Below are 19930 nucleotides of genomic sequence, written 5' to 3' on the forward strand. Positions count from 1 at the left end.
CCCGCTCATGTGACTGTACCCTAAAAACACTACACTACTCTAACACATAATAAAGGGTAAAACACTACATATACACATACCCCTACACAGTCCCTTTCCCCAATAAAAATGAAAAACATCTGGTACGGCACTGTTTGCAAAACAAAAACTCCCAGTATTACCGGACAGCCATTGACTGTCCAGGCATGCTGGGAGTTTTGCAAAAGCTGGAGGCACCCTGTTTGGGAATCACTGGCGTAAATCACTGGTGTAGAATACCCCTATGTCCACCCCTATACAAATCCCTAATTTAGGCTTCAAATGCACATGGCGCTCTCTCCTGTCGTATTTCAAGGCAACAGTTTAGGGCCACATATGGGGTATTTCCGTACAAATTTGGGGGGGCTTTTTCTCCTTTTACCCCTTATGAAAAGGTAAAGTTGGGGTCTACTCCAGCATGTTAGTGTAAAATTTTTTTTTTTTTACACTAACATGCTCGTGTTGCCCCATACTTTTTATTTTCACAAGAGGTAAAAGGAAAAAATTTGTAACACAATTTCTCCTGAGTACGGAAATACCCCATATGTGGACGTAAAATGCTCTGCGGGCGCACAACAAGGCTCAGGAGTGGGAGCACTATGTACATTTGAGGTGATTTGCACAAGGGTGGCTGATCGTTACAGCGGTTCTCACATAAACGCAAAAAAAAAAAGACGACACCCCTCACGGAACGTAACAAGGAGTATAGTGAGAATTAAAGGACAACTGTAGTGGTGAAAAATCCCTGCCCAAATGTTCCCCAAAGAAAAGTTATACAATTCAGTCAATTAGTCCTATTTACCTATATGCAGCCGTTTCTGAGATATTAGAGTTGCCAGCATAGCCCAGTAGTCCTGCGTCCGTCCCCTATTCATTACATTGCAGCCGCCATCTTGGGGACGGAGATCTCTTCCTCCCAGCAGTGTTTGTGCCCCCCCTAGCCTCTGTCAGCTCCTCCCTCTTATGCATATGCATGAGCGGGTGCTTTGTGAGGCAGCCATAGGCTCATCCTCAGAAACGCCCCTATCTGTAAGATTGAAGCAGGGGGAGAATGAGGACGTCCACAGCTCCTCCCCCCTCCCCTGCTCTGTCTACATAGGACCTCACTTATCACCGGGAGGATTCAAGTTATCATGGGGGAAACACAGAGCAAACCACAGAGCAGGGAGGGGGGGACGTGTGTGTGAAGGAGACATATTACACTGCAGGGGCTGGTGGTGTATACAGGGAATACATATCATACTGGGGATGATTCTGTGTGTGAGGGGGGGGGGGGGGGACTACTGAATGACACATGCTGGGAGTTGTAGTCCCTGTTATGTGTGTGTGTATGCCAGTGTTTCCCAACCAGGGAATGCTGGGAGTAGTAGTTTTGCAACATCTGGAGGCACCCTGGTTGGGAAACACTGGTGTATGAACTACAACTCCCAGGAGACTACAGAGATACAATAGAGGTGTTGGTGAACTACAACCCCCAGGAGACTACAGAGATACAATAGAGGTGTTGGTGAACTACAACTCCCAGGAGGCTACAGAGATACAATAGAGGTGTTGGTGAACTACAACTCCCAGGAGATTACAGAGATACAATAGAGGTGTTGGTGAACTACAACTCCCAGGAGACCACAGAGATACAATAGAGGTGTTGGTGAACTACAACTCCCAGGAGACTACAGAGATACAATAGAGGTGTTGGTGAACTACAACCCCCAGGAAACTACAGAGATAAAATAGAGGTGTTGGTGAACTACAACTCCCAGGAGACTACAGAGATACAATAGAGGTGTTGGTGAACTACAACCCCCAGGAGACTACAGAGATACAATAGAGGTGTTGGTGAACTACAACCCCCAGGAGACTACAGAGATACAATAGAGGTGTTGGTGAACTACAACTCCCAGGAGACTACTGATACAATAGAGGTGTTGGTGAACTACAACCCCCAGGAGACTACAGAGATACAATAGAGGTGTTGGTGAACTACAACTCCCAGGAGACTACTGATACAATAGAGGTGTTGGTGAACTACAACTCCCAGGAGACTACAGAGATACAATATAGGTGTTGATGAACTACAACTCCCAGGAGACCACAGAGATACAATAGAGGTGTTGGTGAACTACAACTCCCAGGAGACCACAGAGATACAATAGAGGTGTTGGTGAACTACAACTCCCAGGAGACTACAGAGATACAATAGAGGTGTTGGTGAACTACAACCCCCAGGAGACTACAGAGATACAATAGAGGTGTTGGTGAACTACAACTCCCAGGAGACTACTGATACAATAGAGGTGTTGGTGAACTACAACTCCCAGGAGACTACAGAGATACAATATAGGTGTTGATGAACTACAACTCCCAGGAGACCACAGAGATACAATAGAGGTGTTGGTGAACTACAACTCCCAGGAGACCACAGAGATACAATAGAGGTGTTGGTGAACTACAACTCCCAGGAGACTACAGAGATACAATAGAGGTGTTGGTGAACTACAACTCCCAGGAGACTACTAAGATACAATAGAGGTGTTGGTGAACTACAACTCCCAGAAGACTACTGAGATACAATAGAGGAGTTCGTGAACTACAACTCCCAGGAGTCTACAGAGATACAATATAGGAGTTTGTGAACTACAACCCCCAGGAGACTACAGAGATACAATAGAGGTGTTGGTGAACTACAACTCCCAGGAGACTACTGATACAATAGAGGTGTTGGTGAACTTCAACTCCCAGGAGACTACTGATACAATAGAGGTGTTGGTGAACTACAACTCCCAGGAGACCACAGAGATACAATAGAGGTGTTGGTGAACTACAACTCCCAGGAGACCACAGAGATACAATAGAGGTGTTGGTGAACTACAACTCCCAGGAGACTACAGAGATACAATAGAGGTGTTGGTGAACTACAACTCCCAGGAGACTACAGAGATACAATAGAGGTGTTGGTGAACTACAACTCCCAGAAGACTACTGATACAATAGAGGAGTTTGTGAACTACAACCCCCAGGAGACTACAGAGATACAATAAAGGTGTTAGTGAACTACAACTCCCAGGAGACTACTAAGATACAATAGAGGTGTTGGTGAACTACAACTCCCAGAAGACTACAGAGATAAAATAGAGGTGTTGGTGAACTACAACTCCCAGGAGACTACAGAGATAAAATAGAGGTGTTGGTGAACTACAACTCCCAGGAGACTACAGAGATACAATATAGGTGTTGGTGAACTACAACTCCCAGGAGACTACAGAGATACAATATAGGTGTTGGTGAACTACAACTCCCAGGAGACTACAGAGATACAATAGAGGTGTTGGTGAACTACAACTCCCAGGAGACCACAGAGATACAATAGAGGTGTTGGTGAACTACAACTCCCAGGAGACTACAGAGATACAATAGAGGTTTTGGTGAACTACAACTCCCAGGAGACCACAGAGATACAATAGAGGTGTTGGTGAACTACAACTCCCAGGAGACTACAGAGATACAATAGAGGTGTTGGTGAACTACAACTCCCAGGAGACTACAGAGATACAATAGAGGTGTAGGTGAACTACAACTCCCAGAAGACTACTGATACAATAGAGGAGTTTGTGAACTACAACCCCCAGGAGACTACAGAGATACAATATAGGTGTTGGGGAACTACAACTCCCAGGAGACCACAGAGATACAATAGAGGTGTTGGTGAACTACAACTCCCAGGAGACTACAGAAATACAATAGAGGTGTTGGTGAACTACAACCCCCAGGAGACTACTGATACAATAGAGGTGTTGGTGAACTACAAATCCCAGGAGACTACTGAGATACAATAGAGGTGTTGGTGAACTACAACTCCCAGGAGACTACAGAGATACAATATAGGTGTTGGTGAACTACAACTCCCAGGAGACTACTGAGATACAATAGAGGTGTTGGTGAACTACAACCCCCAGGAAACTACAGAGATACAATAGAGGTGTTGGTGAACTACAACTCCCAGGAGACTACTGAGATACAAGAGAGGTGTTGGTGAACTACAACTCCCAGGAGACTACTGAGATACAATAGAGGTGTTGGTGAACTACAACTCCCAGGAGACTACAGAGATACAAGAGAGGTGTTGGTGAACTACAACTCCCATTAGACTACTGAGATACAAGAGAGGTGTTGGTGAACTACAACTCCCAGGAGACTACTGAGATACAATAGAGGTGTTGGTGAACTACAACTCCCAGGAGACTACTTGTGTGATTGAGTGTATACAGGAGAGCCGAGTGTGATCGTGTGTATACAGCAGAGCCAAGTGTGTGATCCAGTGTATACAGCAGAGCCTCTGCTCTGCTGTATACACTCGATCACACACTCAGCTCTGCTGTATACACATGATCACACACTTGGCTCTGCTGTATGCACCCGATCACACACTCAGCTCTGCTGTATACACACAATCACACACTCGGCTCTCCTGTATACACACAATCACACTTGGCTCTCCTGTATACACTCGATACACACTCAGCTCTGCTGTATACACACGATCACACACTCGGCCCTGCTGTATACACACAATCACACACTCGGCTCTGCTGTATACATATGATCACACACTCGGCTCTGCTGTATACATATGTCGGCTCTGCTGTATACATATGATCACACACTCGGCTCTGCTGTATACATATGATCACACACTCGGCTCTGCTGTATACAAATGATCACACACTCAGCTCTGCTGTATACACACGATCACGCACTCGGCTCTGCTGTATACACACAATCACACACTCGGCTCTGCTGTATACATATGATCACACACTCGGCTCTGCTGTATACATATGTCGGCTCTGCTGTATACATATGATCACACACTCGGCTCTGCTGTATACATATGATCACACACTCGGCTCTGCTGTATACATATGATCACACACTCGGCTCTGCTGTATACATATGATCACACACTCGGCTCTGCTGTATACATATGATCACACACTCGGCTCTGCTGTATACATATGATCACACACTCGGCTCTGCTGTATACATATGATCACACACTCGGCCCTGCTGTATACACACAATCACACACTTGGCTCTGCTGTATACATATGATCACACACTCGGCTCTGCAGTATACATATGATCACACATTCGGCTCTGCTGTATACATATGATCACACACTCGGCTCTGCTGTATACATATGATCACACACTCGGCTCTGCTTTATACACTCGATCACACACTCGGCTCTGCTGTATACATATGATCACACACTCGGCTCTGCTTTATACACTCGATCACACACTCGGCTCTGCTGTATACATATGATCACACACTCGGCTCTGCTTTATACACTCGATCACACACTCGGCTCTGCTGTATACATATGATCACACACTCGACTCTGCTGTAAACACTGGATCACACACCTAGCCCTGCTGTATACACTGAATCACACATGCTGAGATTTGTAGTCTTGCAACAGCTGGAGGCACCGCTGCAAATCCAAGCATGCACGAACAACAGAAAGCTGACAGGGCATGCTGGGATTTGTATTCTTGCAACAGCTGGAGGCACAAATGCAACTCCAAGCATGCACATACAGCAGAAAGCTGTCAGGGCATGCTGGGATGTGTAGTCTTGCAACAGCTGGAGTCACCTCTGCAACTCCAAGCATGCACATACAGCAGAAAGCTGTCAGGGCATGCTGGGATGTGTAGTCTTGCAACAGCTGGAGTCACCTCTGCAACTCTAAGCATGCACATACAGCAGAAAGCTGTCACGGCATGCTGGGATGTGTAGTCTTGCAACAGCTGGAGGCACAAATGCAACTCCAAGCATGCACATACAGCAGAAAGCTGTCAGGGCATGCTTGGATGTGTAGTCTTGCAACAGCTGGAGTCACCTCTGCAACTCTAAGCATGCACATACAGCAGAAAGCTGTCACGGCATGCTGGGATGTGTAGTCTTGCAACAGCTGGAGGCACCACTGCAACTCCAAGCATGCACGAACAGCAGAAAGCTGACAGGGCATGCTGGGATTTGTAGTCTTGCGACAGCTGGAGGCACCACTGGAATTCCCAGCATGCCCAAACAGCATAAAAAATAACTGGGCATGCTTGGAGTTGTAGTTGTGAAAAAGACGGAGGGACCCCTATCAGGACAGTTTTATAGACAAACAATTATGTTTTTTTACCATTTTTCCTTTCACTCTCCACTTTCCAGTGCTGACACTGCTGATTCTAGGTATGCAGACTGTCTGTCTACAGTGAGCACGGAGGCAGCTGCTTCATCACTGGACAGGAGCCAGCATGGGGAGGGGGAGATGAGCAGAAGGGGAGGGTATATGCACAGGGGAGGGAGATGGGGGCGTTACAATATAATAATTTGCTTGGGGGATAGAACAGGGGGAGGGCAGCACAAGGCATGATGGGAGATGTAGTTTTACTTTCACTTCTCAGTAATTTGTGTGCTGATAACGGGAGAACGGCTGGGCCAATTTTGACGGGGGAGACATCGTTGGAAAGGTCTTTCAAACTCTCTTAAGTTTCCAACGCCGCCTTCCCCGGTGCCCTTGCCCGGGGAAGGCTCGCCAAGGCCCGGGCTCGTGCCATGCCTCCTCCCCCTGCGGAGAACCGGGCCCGGTGGACCTGGGCCGCTCCCCCGGAGGTCCCGCCGGGGGCCTCCCGGAAGAGAGTACCCGGGAAGGGTGCACCCTGGCCCGGGCACACGGCCCGACTCCTCCCCCCTGCGGAGAACCGGGCCCTGGGGACTCTGGCCGGGCCCCCCCCCCCGGAGGTCCCGCCGGGGGGCCTCCCGGACGAGTGTACCCGGGAAGGGTGCACCCTGGCCCGGGTAAGCCGGCAGGCTTGTCCCCCTTCTCGGGAAGCGGCTCCTCGCTGAACGCTGGCACCTCCCGGTGGCCTCTTTGGGGTACCGCGTGCTTCCCTTCTACCCCCGTCCTTCGGCGACTGCATACTCGGGAAGATTGCACCCTGGCCCCGGTACGCCGGAGGTTCTCGAGGGGGACCTTCCGCGGGGACCTGCCCGGCAAGGGTGCAGCTACCTCGGGTAGTCGTCCGGCCTGGTCCCGGGGGGGGGGGGGAGGACTTTGATTTTTTTTTCCTTCAAAGTCCCACCGGAAGTCTCACAGGGGACCCTCCGCGGGGGCCTACTCGGCGACGGTGCGCCCTCCTCGGGTAGTCTGACCACCTCTTCCCCCTCTGCCGAAATGGGGATTTTTGACTTTTTTATGCTCATTTTTATGCTCGGGCGACCTTGCTCTAGCGTGAGACTGGCCCTCCAAACTCTTACGTTTGCAACGCCGCCTTCCTCGGAGCCCTTGCCCGGGGAAGGCTCGCCAAGGCCCGGGCTCGTGCCATGCCTCCTCCCCCTGCGGAGAACCGGCCCCGGGGGACCTTTGGCCGGTCCCCCGGAGGACCCGCCGGGGGCCTCCCGGACGAGCGTACCCGGGAAGAGTGCACCCTGGCACGGGTAGGCCGGCAGGCAGGCTCGTCCCCCTTCTCGGTGGCCGCTTTGGGGTACCGCGTGCTTCCTTTCTACCCCCCGTCCTTCGGCGACAGCTTACCCGGGAAGAGTGCACCCTGGCCCCGGTACGCCGGCCGGCTCGTCCCCCTGCGGAGAACCGGGGCCCGGGGGACTTTGGACGGTCCCCCGGCAGTCTCGCCCGGGGGCCTACCGGACGGGCGTACCCGGGAAGAGCGCACCCTGGCCTGGGAACGTGGGCAGGCTCGTCCCCCTACCCGAATTAACTCGATTTTTTTTTGCATTCTCTTTTTAGCTTGAAGGCAACTCTGCCCCGGCGTGCGAGACCGACCCGGCAAACGCCCGTGTCTGAAATCGGTGCCTTCCCCGGGGCCCTCGCCCGGGAAAGGCGGACCGAGGCCCGGGCACGCGCCCTGCCTCGGCCCCCTGCGGAGAACCAGGCCCTCTGGAGGTCTCACCGGTGCCTCCCAGACGGGCTTACCCGGGAAGGGTGCACTCCGGTCCGGGTACCCCCTCCTCCCCGACCCCCCTCCGGGGACGAGGAATAAGCCATTTGGCCGAAAATTAAGCCCAAGCGAGCATTAAGCCCAAGCGAGTATCAAGCCCACCCGGGGCGAGCAATTCGGCCGAAAATTAAGCCCAGCACTGCAGATGTCCTTACTCCCTTAAGGACCGGGGGTTTTTCCGTTTTTGCACTTTCGTTTTTTGCTCCTTGCCTTTAAAAAATCATAACTCTTTCAATTTTGCACCTAAAAATCCATATGATGCTTATTTTTTGCGCCAACAATTCTACTTTGTAATGACGTCAGTCATTTTGCCCTAAAATCTACGGTGAAATGGGAAAAAAAATCATTGTGAGACAAAATTGAAAAAAAAAACGCTGTTTTGTAACTTTTGGAGGCTTCCGTTTCTACGTAGTACACTTTTCGGTAAAAATGACACCTAATCATTATTCTATACGTCCATACGATTAGAATGATACCCTACTTATATAGGTGATTTTGTCGCACTTCTGGAAAAAATCATAACTACATGCAGGAAAATTAATACGTTGAAAATTGTCATCTTCTGACCCCTATAACGTTTTTATTTTTCCGCATATGGGGCGTTATGAGGGCTCATTTTTTGCGCCGTGATCTGAAGTTTTTAACGGTACCATTTTTGCATTGATAGGACTTATTGATCGCTCTTTATTCATTTTTTCATGATATAAAAAGTGACCAAGAATGCACTATTTTGGACTTTGGAATTTTTTTGCGCGTACGCCATTGCACCGTGCGGTTTAATTAACGATATATTTTTATAATTCGGACATTTCCGCACGCGGCGATACCATATATGTTTATTTTTATTTACACTCTTTTTTTTATGGGAAACGGGGGGGGGGGATTCAAACTTTTAATAGGGGAGGGGTTAAATGATCTTTATTCACTTTTTTTTTGCAGTGTTATAGCTCCCATAGGGACCTATAACACTGCACACACTGATCTCTTATACTGATCATTGTTATCCCATAGGGACCTATAACACTGCACACACTGATCTCTTATACTGATCATTGTTATTCCATAGGGACCTATAACACTGCACACACTGATCTCTTATACTGATCATTGTTATCCCATAGAGACCTATAACACTGCACACACTGATCTCTTTTACTGATCACTGGTTTCTCATAGGAAACCAGTGATCGATGATTCTGCCGCTTGACTGCTCATGCTGGATCTCAGGCACTGAGCAGTCATTCGGCGATCGGACAGCGAGGAGGCAGGTAGGGACCCTCCGGCTGTCCTGTAAGCTGTTCGGGATGCCGCGATTTCGCCGTGGCTATCCCGAACAGCCCACTGAGCTAACCGGCACTTTTTACTTTCACTTTTAGCCACGTGGTTTAGCTTTGAGCGCGCGGCTAAAGGGTTATTAGCGGCGGGTCCCGGCTTCACTATGACGCCGGGCCCGCCGTGATATGATGCGGGGTCACCGTGGGATCCCGCGTTATATCACGGGAGCGGGACCAAGGACGTACTCATACATCCTTGGTCCTTAAGAGGTTAACACCCCACAGGTGTTTGAAGAATTTTCATTGAAAATTAATTTTTTTTTATTTTTTCACTAAAATGCTGGTGTTATCCCAAATTTTTCATTTTTACAAGGAGTAATAGGAAAAAAGCCCCCCAAAATTTGTAACCCCATTTCTTCTGAGTATATAAATACTCCATATGTGGACGTAAAGTGCTCTGCAGGCGAACTACAATGCTCAGAAGATAAGGAGCGACATTGGGATTTTGAAGAGAAAATTTGTCTGGAATTGAAGGCCGCGTGTGTTTACAAAGCCCCCATGGTGCCAGAACAATGGACCCTCCACATGTGACCACATTTTGGAAACTACACCCCTTACAGAATGCAATAAGGGGTACAGTGAGCATTTACCCCCCCCCCCCCCCCACAGGTGTCTGACAGATTTTTTTGAACAGTCGTCCATGAAAATGAAAAATACATTTTTTAATTTGCACAGCCCACTGTTCCAAAGATCTGTCAAACGCCAGTGGGGTGTAAATACCCTCAAATTAAAGCTGACAGTCTGGAGTTAAAGCACATCTTGTTTGTTTTATTTCAAATCCATTGTGGAGCCAAAAATGTTAGAATTGTGTGTATGTGAATCAATATATAATTTATTTGGGATGTCTATTTCTCTATCGGCTCCATTGGGGGACACAGACCGTGGGTGTATCCTGCTGTCTCTAGGAGGTGACACTATGGTAATAAAAAAAAGTCAGCCCCTCCCAGCAGGATACACCCGCCTTCAGGCTCTGAGCTAGTCAGTTTAAGCTTAGTGTCTAAAGGAGGTGGACGGGTCCGGTTTGCTCCAGACCTGGTTTTCTGTTTTTTGTTTTCCTAGTTAGGGACGTGTTAGTTTTTTATTCCTTTTTCTTTTCTGTTTTCAGGTGGGGACTCAGGAACTGCGGTTCACTGTTTCCCCATTGCGAGTAACGGGGCACAGACATTGCGTATATGCGCTATTAACCCCCCCCCCGCCAACGGTCAGCGCCTGGGTGGTACCTCATGGGTCCGGGTCCCCCTATTCCCTGCTCGCCTCGTTTGCACATAGCAGCCATGTGTGATGCAGGTAACTAAAGCTGACTGAAGAGTTCACTAAAGACTTCATTAGGTAAGTTCTTCTGACTGAGGTAAGTACTTTCCCTATTTCTCCTCAGGTAAGACAAGTCCCGGGACCGGACTTGCAACTGCTGGAGACCCCCTGTTTCTGGCCCACCTTTTAAGGTTGGGCTGGCTTACTGGGAATGGACTTTATTCTGGGGGAGCAGTGGCACTCTGAGGGGGCATGTATGTTATGTTGGCTCTGTGTGTGTGTAGTGTGTTACAGTGAACAGCGCCTTATTTGCGACTTACAGCTGCGGCGCCAGTATGGGCCGGCTTACTTTCATTTTCGCCGCCAGCGCCTTATATGCGGCTGACAGTCGCAGCACTGGTACAAGCCGGGCGCTCTCTGCGACGGCTTACTTTCGTTTTCTCCGGCAGTCTCTGCCGGCGTCTTAACCGCCCGCTCTGTTCCCCCGAGCGCATATGCGAATTACATGTGCGCTCGGGACAAGGAGCGAGCACCATTACAGCTCCCTCTCGGCCTGGTTTTTAGCTCCGCCCACAGGGCTGTCGGAGCTCTTCTGAGGCGCGCATCAGCCTCCAATCAGCGCCGTGGGCGCGAATTTCAGTCAGAGGGGGGGGCCAACTAGTTAGGCCTCTGCTGCGGGCACGCCCCCCTCTACCATTGGCCGTCACTTTCTCACTCTAGCTGCATGGAGATGTTCTCTCCGCAGCTGCCAGGATGCATAGACTTTTTGGTCTATAAACACTGTAGTACCAAAGTGCCTGTAATCACTGTAGTACCAAAATGCCTGGCTCTGCCGAGCCACTTGCCCTGCCTGCTCCCCCAGACCCCTTGATGCCCCTTCGGTCCCGGTGGGTTCAGCCGCTCCACCACCCTGGGTTTCTTCCCTGACCCAGTATAGGGCTGACTTGAGCCAAGTCTCCCGTTCGGTGGCTGAGGCCCCCCGGGTAATTGTGTCCGCCCTGAAGGGGTCTTCCCTGCCAGGAGCTCAGAGAGGGCCCGCTCTCCGTCTCCTCATACTTCACGCTAAGCGTGCTGGGGGTGCCTCGTCTGACTCTTCCATTGAGTCTTCAGATAGACCGAAGCGTTCCCCTCACGGGTCCCGCCCCCCTATCATCTGGGCACAAACGTCGCTCCTTCAGAGGATGTTCTCGGAGTCGCCGCTCTGCCTTGCCAGAGCCGCGTACCCGGTCTGGGTCGCCCCCCTCCAGGACTGCCTCTACTCATTCCCATTCCTCTGGGAATTAGTGGACGAGGCTTCCGAACCGGCATCTGATCCAGAGGACCGCTCGGACTCAATTGCAATGGTGCACTCATTGGTGACAGCCATAAGAGACACCTTTCACTTGGAGGACCCAGGATCTTCGGATGTCTATCCAGAAGTATCCTTTCATCATGCTCAGCCAGCACCTAAAAGGTACAGCTCTCACGCTGACTTTGATGGCATTCTGGAATCCGCATGGAAACATCCAGACAAGAGATTTCCGGGAATCAAGACAATTCAAGAACGTTATCCTTTTGACAAGGACTTTGTCGCTAAGGTGGCTTCCCCTCCCTCTGTGGATCCATCAATCTCCCGGATCTCTAAAGCGACTACACTGCCTCTAGCAGATGCCGCTGCCTTCAAGGATCCCGCGGACAAGAAGGTAGAATCTTTAGCGAAGTTCACTTCTGAACCAGCTGGCTCTTCTCTTCTACACATCTTCGCCTCGACATGGGTGTCCAAGGCCCCCCCCCAGAGGATCTATCTGCTCTGGCTCTCCAATGCTCTAAAGCTGGGGACTTCCATGCAGTCAGCCGTTGTTCTGCCTTTGCTGTGGGTCACCTAGCAGCCCTCCGCCGCTCTATGTGGCTTAAAGCTGGGAATGCGGATGCCGCTTCCAAAAGGTCTCTCACTGAGCTTCCCTTTACGGGCGGCCGTCTTTTTAGCAAACGCCTTGATGAGATTATATCTGAGGCAACAGGAGGTAAGAGTTCCTTGTTACCTCAAAATAAGGCTCGCCCTACTTCCCAAAGGAAGTCCTTTTCCTTTCGGTCCTTTCGGACCTCTGGCCTAGTAAAGGGTCCGGGCAGGCGCCCTCGCGGGACAGAAAGGCTCCCTCGTTCCGGGCGCACCCGTCTTGGAAGTCAGTTTCCAACTGCTCTGGCTGTTTTGCGCCCAAATCGGGCAACCGCAAAACCCAATTCTGCAGAGGTCGACTCTTGATTTTTCCGAGACATCTGGACCTCTCACGTTCAGGACCCTTGGGTCAGGGGACGTGGTGTCCAACAGTTACTGGATCGAATTCGCCTCCCTTCCGAGAGATCGCTTTTTTTTCCGATCCCGAGCCCCCCGGTCTCCTCTGGCGAAGCAATTTCGTGGGGGTATGTTTTCCAAAGTTTGACTGATTAGCAAAACATTTTCCGCATTCTGGACACGAATACGGTTTCACTTCTGTGTGACTTCTTTGATGTGCAACAAGATAAGAGTTACTTATAAAACATTTGCTACATTCTGAACATGAATATGGCTTTTCTCCTGTGTGGATTCTCTCATGTTTAACCAGTTCTGATTTAGTTGTAAACCATTTTCCACATTCTGAACATGAATATGGCTTCTCCCCTGTGTGAATTCGCTCATGTATAATAAGAGCTGATTGACATCTACAGGATTTCCCACATTCTGAACACACATACTGCTTCTTTCCTATATGACTTCTTCTGTGTCTAACAAGTTCTGATCTTCTTGTAAATTCTCTTCCACATCCCTCCCAATATAAACCTTTCCCATGTTCCTGATCTGTCCTTGTGGTAACAATGTGTGGTTGGTCAGGAGAAGGTTCCTCATGATCAGGTGGATTATTATAGGATAGATCTGGATGGATATTAGGGGTAAGGAGGTCTTCTCCTGAGGAGTGCTCCATGATCTCTCCATCTTCTCCTGAGGAGCGCTCCATGATCTCTCCATCTTCTCCTGAGGAGCGCTCCATGATCTCTCCATCTTCTCCTGAGGAGCGCTCCATGATCTCTCCATCTTCTCCTGAGGAGCGCTCCATGATCTCTCCATCTTCTCCTGAGGAGCGCTCCATGATCTCTCCATCTTCTCCTGAGGAGCGCTCCATGATCTCTCCATCTTCTCCTGAGGAGCGCTCCATGATCTCTCCATCTTCTCCTGAGGAGCGCTCCATGATCTCTCCATCTTCTCCTGAGGAGCGCTCCATGATCTCTCCATCTTCTCCTGAGAAGAGCTCCATGATCTCTCCATCTTTTCCTGAGGAGCGCTCCATGATCTCTCCATCTTCTCCTGATGAGCGCTCCATGATCTCTCCATCTTCTCCTGATGAGCGCTCCATGATCTCTCCATCTTCTCCTGATGAGCGCTCCATGATCTCTCCATCTTCTCCTGAGAAGAGCTCCATGATCTCTCCATCTTTTCCTGAGGAGCGCTCCATCATATCTTCATCTTCTCCTTTATCATTCAGGGATAACATGAAGTTTCCCTCAGAATTCTTACTGGGATTTTCTGTTTGGGGTAAAAATTTACATTACAAAAAGTGGAGAATTGTATAACATTAAGTTGAAAGGTGTCCCTGTCAGGTGTCAAGACACATTCCCAACCTAAGTGTATGGTGCGTGTCACGATCATGTGACACAGGGCAAGGAGGGGTGTGCACGGCCTTCTCCCGGCTAGTTCTTCTAACCCGTGGAAGTTTGAACACTCAGACCCCGCCCCTAAAAACTTTTGACACATCGCCAGGAACATCAAGTGACACGTACACTGTAATCATATTATTTATTGGTTCTGGCCACTGGGTCAAACATTTAGCTTTCCTGTTTATGATGAGGAGGAGGAAACAGCTGGGAAGTGATCTGTACAGAATTACAGTGAAAGGTGACACCAGTAGATAGAGAAGATAATAGGAGCTCAGCCTCCCATTTTGGAATGAAGTGAAGTTTGCTCCGTGCAACGGATGTCTGGGCTGCTGCAGCAGAGATTGTGGGTGTCCCCATTGGGTAGGGGATAAGATGTCCAGGGGCGGAGAAATGACATTCCGATTATTTGGTGTAGGGAGGGGAGCAGGTGGAGTGAGACAGGAGTAAAGAAGGGTTAAAATACCAGTGGCACCTGTGCTTTAAAGGGGTAGTTTAGTAGAGTAGTAATACAGTGATTAAAGGGGTACTCCTCCCGTCGACACCCCGCGATCTCCGTGCAGTACCCGGCATTTGTAACAGTATGTCTACAATGATGGGTTCCCACGACAGCAAATGCAATGTCACGCCCCCTCCATTCATGTGAATAGTAGGGACGTGAGGGGAGAGGGTAAATACCTGAGGTAACACCTCCTGGAATTATTACATACCTGGGGTAACGCCTCCTGGAATTATTACATACCTGGGGTAACGCCTCCTGGAATTATTACATACCTGGGGTAACACCTCCTGGAATTATTACATACCCGGGGTAACACCTCCTGGAATTATTACATACCCGGGGTAACACCTCCTGGAATTATTACATACCTGGGGTAACACCTCCTGGAATTATTACATACCTGGGATAACACCTCCTGGAATTATTACATACCTGGGGTAAAACCTCCTGGAATTATTACATACCTGGGGTAACACCTCCTGGAATTATTACATACCTGGGGTAAAACCTCCTAGATTTATTACATACCTGGGGTAACACCTCCTTTAATTATTACATACCTGGGGTAACACCTCCTGGAATTATTACATACCTGGGGTAACACCTCCTGGGATTATTACATACTTGGGGTAACACCTCCTGGAATTATTACATACCTGGGGTAACACCTCCTGGAATTATTACATACCTGGGGTAACACCTCCTGGAATTATTACATACCTGGGGTAACACCTCCTGGAATTATTAAATACCTATGGAAACACCTCCTGGAATTATTACATATCTGGGGTAACACCTCCTGGAATTATTACATACCTGGGGTAACACCTCCTGGAATTATTACATACCTGGGGTAACACCTCCTGGGATTATTACATACTTGGGGTAACACCTCCTGGAATTATTACATACCTGGGGTAACACCTCCTGGAATTATTACATACCTGGGGTAACACCTCCTGGCATTATTACATACCTGGGGTAACACCTCCTGGAATTATTACATACCTGCGGTAACACCTCCTGGAAGTATTACATACCTGGGGAAAAACCTCCTGGAATTATTACATACCTGGGACAACACCTCCTGGAATCATTGCATACCTGGGACAAAACCTCCTGGAATTATTACATACCTGGGGTAACACCTCCTGGAACTATTACATACCTGGGGTAAAACCTCCTATAATTATTACATACCTGGGGTAACACCTCCTGGTATTATTACATACCTGGGGTAACACATCCTGGCATTATTACATACCTGGGTAAAACCTCCTAGGTTTATTATATACTTGGGGTAACACCTCCTGGAATTATTAAATACCTGGGGAAACACCTACTGGAATTATTACATACCTGGGACAACACCTCCTGGAATTATTACCTACCTGGGGTAACACCTCCTGGAATTTCCTCCTTCACTTTCCTCATACACGGGTGATGGCCCCTCATCCTCTCTTCTTCATCCTCCACTTTATTATTAGTCAGATCTCCCCCCTGATGTGACATATAGAACAATTCACTACAATACAGCAGACAGGAGGAGCAACAGAGACCCCCAAAATCTATCCCCACATCAATGACTGCAGGACCCCCCTATAGAGATATAGGATCAGCCTCATCTACCTGATGATTCTCTGGGACATTTCCCTCTGGACAGTCCTGGGAATACAGAGGGCGGGGACACCTCTCCAGTCATCACCAGACCCCTCCATTACTGTATAATGTCCCAGCAGTGTCACCTCTCCAGTCATCACTAGACCCCTCCATTACTGTATAATGTCCCTGCAGTGTCACCTCTCTAATCATCACCAGACCCCTCCATTACTGTATAATGTCCCAGCAGTGTCACCTCTCCAGTCATCACCAGACCCTTCCATTATTGTATAATGTCCCAGCAGTGTCACCTCTCTAATCATCACCAGACCCCTCCATTACTGTATAATGTCCCAGCAGTGTCACCTCTCCAGTCATCACCAGACCCCTCCATTACTGTATAATGTCACAGCAGTGTCACCTCTCTAATCATCACCAGACCCCTCCATTACTGTATAATGTCCCAGCAGTGTCACCTCTCTAATCATCACCAGACCCCTCCATTACTGTATAATGTCCCAGCAGTGTCACCTCTCCGGTCATCACCAGACCCCTCCATTACTGTATAATGTCCCAGCAGTGTCACCTCTCTAAACATCACCAGACCCCTCCATTACTGTATAATGTCCCAGCAGTGTCACCTCTCCAGTCATCACCAGACCCCTCCATTACTGTATAATGTCCCAGCAGTGTCACCTCTCCAGTCATCACCAGATCCCTCCATTACTGTATAATTTCCCGGCAGTGTCACCTCTCCAGTCATCACCAGACCCCTCCATTACTGTATAATGTCCCAGCAGTGTCACCTCTCCAGTCATCATCAGACCCCTCCATTACTGTATAATGTCCCAGCAGTGTCACCTCTCCAGTCATCACCAGACCCCTCCATTACTGTATAATGTCCCAGCAGTGTCACCTCTCTAATCATCACCAGACCCCTCCATTACTGTTTAATGTCCCGGCAGTGTCACCTCTCCAGTCATCACCAGACCCCTCCATTACTGTATAATGTCCCAGCAGTGTCACCTCTCCAGTCATCACCAGACCCCTCCATTACTATATAATGTCCAAGCAGTGTCACCTCTCTAATCATCACCAGACCCCTCCATTACTGTATAATGTCCCAGCAGTGTCACCTCTCCAGTCATCACCAGACTCCTCCATTACTGTATAATGTCCCAGCAGTGTCACCTCTCCAGTCATCACCAGATCCCTCCATTACTGTATAATTTCCCGGCAGTGTCACCTCTCTAATCATCACCAGACCCCTCCATTACTGTATAATGTCCCAGCAGTGTCACCTCTCCAGTCATCACCAGACCCCTCCATTACTATATAATGTCCCAGCAGTGTCACCTCTCCAGTCATCACCAGACCCCTCCATTACTGTATAATGTCCCAGCAGTGTCACCTCTCCAGTCATCACCAGACCCCTCCATTACTGTATAATGTCCCAGCAGTGTCACCTCTCTAATCATCACCAGACCCCTCCATTACTGTATAATGTCCCGGCAGTGTCACCTCTCCAGTCATCACCAGACCCCTCCATTACTGTATAATGTCCCAGCAGTGTCACCTCTCCAGTCATCACCAGACCCCTCCATTACTATATAATGTCCAAGCAGTGTCACCTCTCCAGTCATCACCAGACCCCTCCATTACTGTATAATGTCCCAGCAGTGTCACCTCTCCAGTCATCACCAGACCCCTCCATTACTGTATAATGTCCCAGCAGTGTCACCTCTCTACTCACCAGACCCCTCCATTACTGTATAATGTCCCAGCAGTGTCACCTCTCTACTCACCAGACCTCTCCATTACTGTATAATGTCCCAGCAGTGTCACCTCTCTATCACCAGACTCCTCCATTACTGTATAATGTCCCAGCAGTGTCACCTCTCCAGTCATCACCAGACCTCTCCATTACTGTATAATGTCCCAGCAGTGTCACCTCTCTAATCATCACCAGACCCCTCCATTACTGTATAATGTCCTAGCAGTGTCACCTCTCCAGTCATCACCAGACCCCTCCATTACTGTATAATGTCCCAGCAGTGTCACCTCTCTAATCATCACCAGACCCCTCCATTACTGTATAATGTCCAAGCAGTGTCACCTCTCCAGTCATCACCAGACCCCTCCAATACTGTATAATGACCCAGCAGTGTCACCTCTCCAGTCATCACCAGACCCCTCCATTACTGTATAATGTCCCTGCAGTGTCACCTCTCCAGTCATCACCAGACCCCTCCATTATTGTATAATGTCCCAGCAGTGTCACCTCTCCAGTCATCATCAGACCCCTCCATTACTGTATAATGTCCCAGCAGGGTCACCTCTCCAGTCATCACCAGACCCCTCCAATACTGTATAATGTCCCAGCAGTGTCACCTCTCTAATCATCACCAGACCCCTCCATTACTGTATAATGTCCCAGCAGTGTCACCTCTCCAGTCATCACCAGACCCCTCCATTACTGTATAATGTCCCTGCAGTGTCACCTCTCCAGTCATCACCAGACCCCTCAATTACTATATAATGTCCCAGCAGTGTCACCTCTCCAGTCATCACCAGACCCCTCCATTACTGTATAATGTCCCAGCAGTGTCACCTCTCCAGTCATCACCAGACCCCTCCATTACTGTATAATGTCCCAGCAGTGTCACCTCTCCAGTCATCACCAGACCCCTCCATTACTGTATAATGTCCCAGCAGTGTCACCTCTCCAGACATCACCAGACCCCTCCATTACTGTATAATGTCCCAGCAGGGTCACCTCTCCAGTCATCACCAGACCCCTCCATTACTGTATAATGTCCCAGCAGTGTCACCTCTCTAATCATCACCAGACCCCTCCATTACTGTATAATGTCCCAGCAGTGTCACCTCTCCAGTCATCACCAGACCCCTCCATTACTGTATAATATCCCAGCAGTGTTTTTCACCCTGAAGAATTGGGTGCGCAATACTGGGGGCGGAATTGCGCATCCCCCCCGCAATTAGTGTGAATGGGTCTTCCGCGGAACCGTTCACACTACAAAATTTTTGTTGCGAACAATTTTACCACTGAAACTGATCCTAGCAAAGAGAGAACATGTTCATTCTTTGCGCGGAATTCTGCGTACGGCCATTCCGTTGACATTACTCAATGTGAACATACCCTTATGGCAGTGTTTCCCAACCAGGGTGCCTCCAGCTGTTGCAAAACTACAACTCCCAGCATGTCAGGACAGCCGTTGGCCGCTGGAAGTTGTGGTTTTGCAACAGCTGGAGGCACCTTGGTTGGGAAACACTGCCTTACGGAGATCACTGCTGGAGGCCACTCATGAAGTCGCTTTATTTTAACATTTCTCTAGAATTCACCTTAAAATTCACCAAAACCTGAGATTATTCCACACAAAACAATCAAAATGTTCTGCTAAAATAATCACTTCATATACTCCTCATGGAATCTTACTTCAGCCATTACCACGCCTCTGCTAAGCCCCGCCCACTCCTCTCACATGACCATCTTGACAGGTCCTTCATCCACTATCTCTTCTAACCTAAT

At 49.0% G+C, this 19930-nt stretch overlaps 1 long non-coding RNA gene across 1 annotated transcript; it reads right to left on the reverse strand.

Annotated features, from left to right (window-relative positions):
• Positions 1 to 14135: 14135 nt before the first annotated feature.
• Positions 14136 to 16466, reverse strand: LOC130290573 (uncharacterized). The gene is made up of 3 exons (XR_008847644.1): positions 16411 to 16466; positions 16173 to 16281; positions 14136 to 14151 (listed from the first exon to the last, which is right to left on the reverse strand). It is a non-coding gene; the product is annotated as an uncharacterized LOC130290573 (long non-coding RNA).
• Between the last annotated feature and the right edge of the window lie 3464 nt (positions 16467 to 19930).

This window comes from Hyla sarda, chromosome 1 (genome assembly GCF_029499605.1).
Source record: "Hyla sarda isolate aHylSar1 chromosome 1, aHylSar1.hap1, whole genome shotgun sequence".
Classification (NCBI taxonomy): Eukaryota; Metazoa; Chordata; class Amphibia; order Anura; family Hylidae; genus Hyla; species Hyla sarda.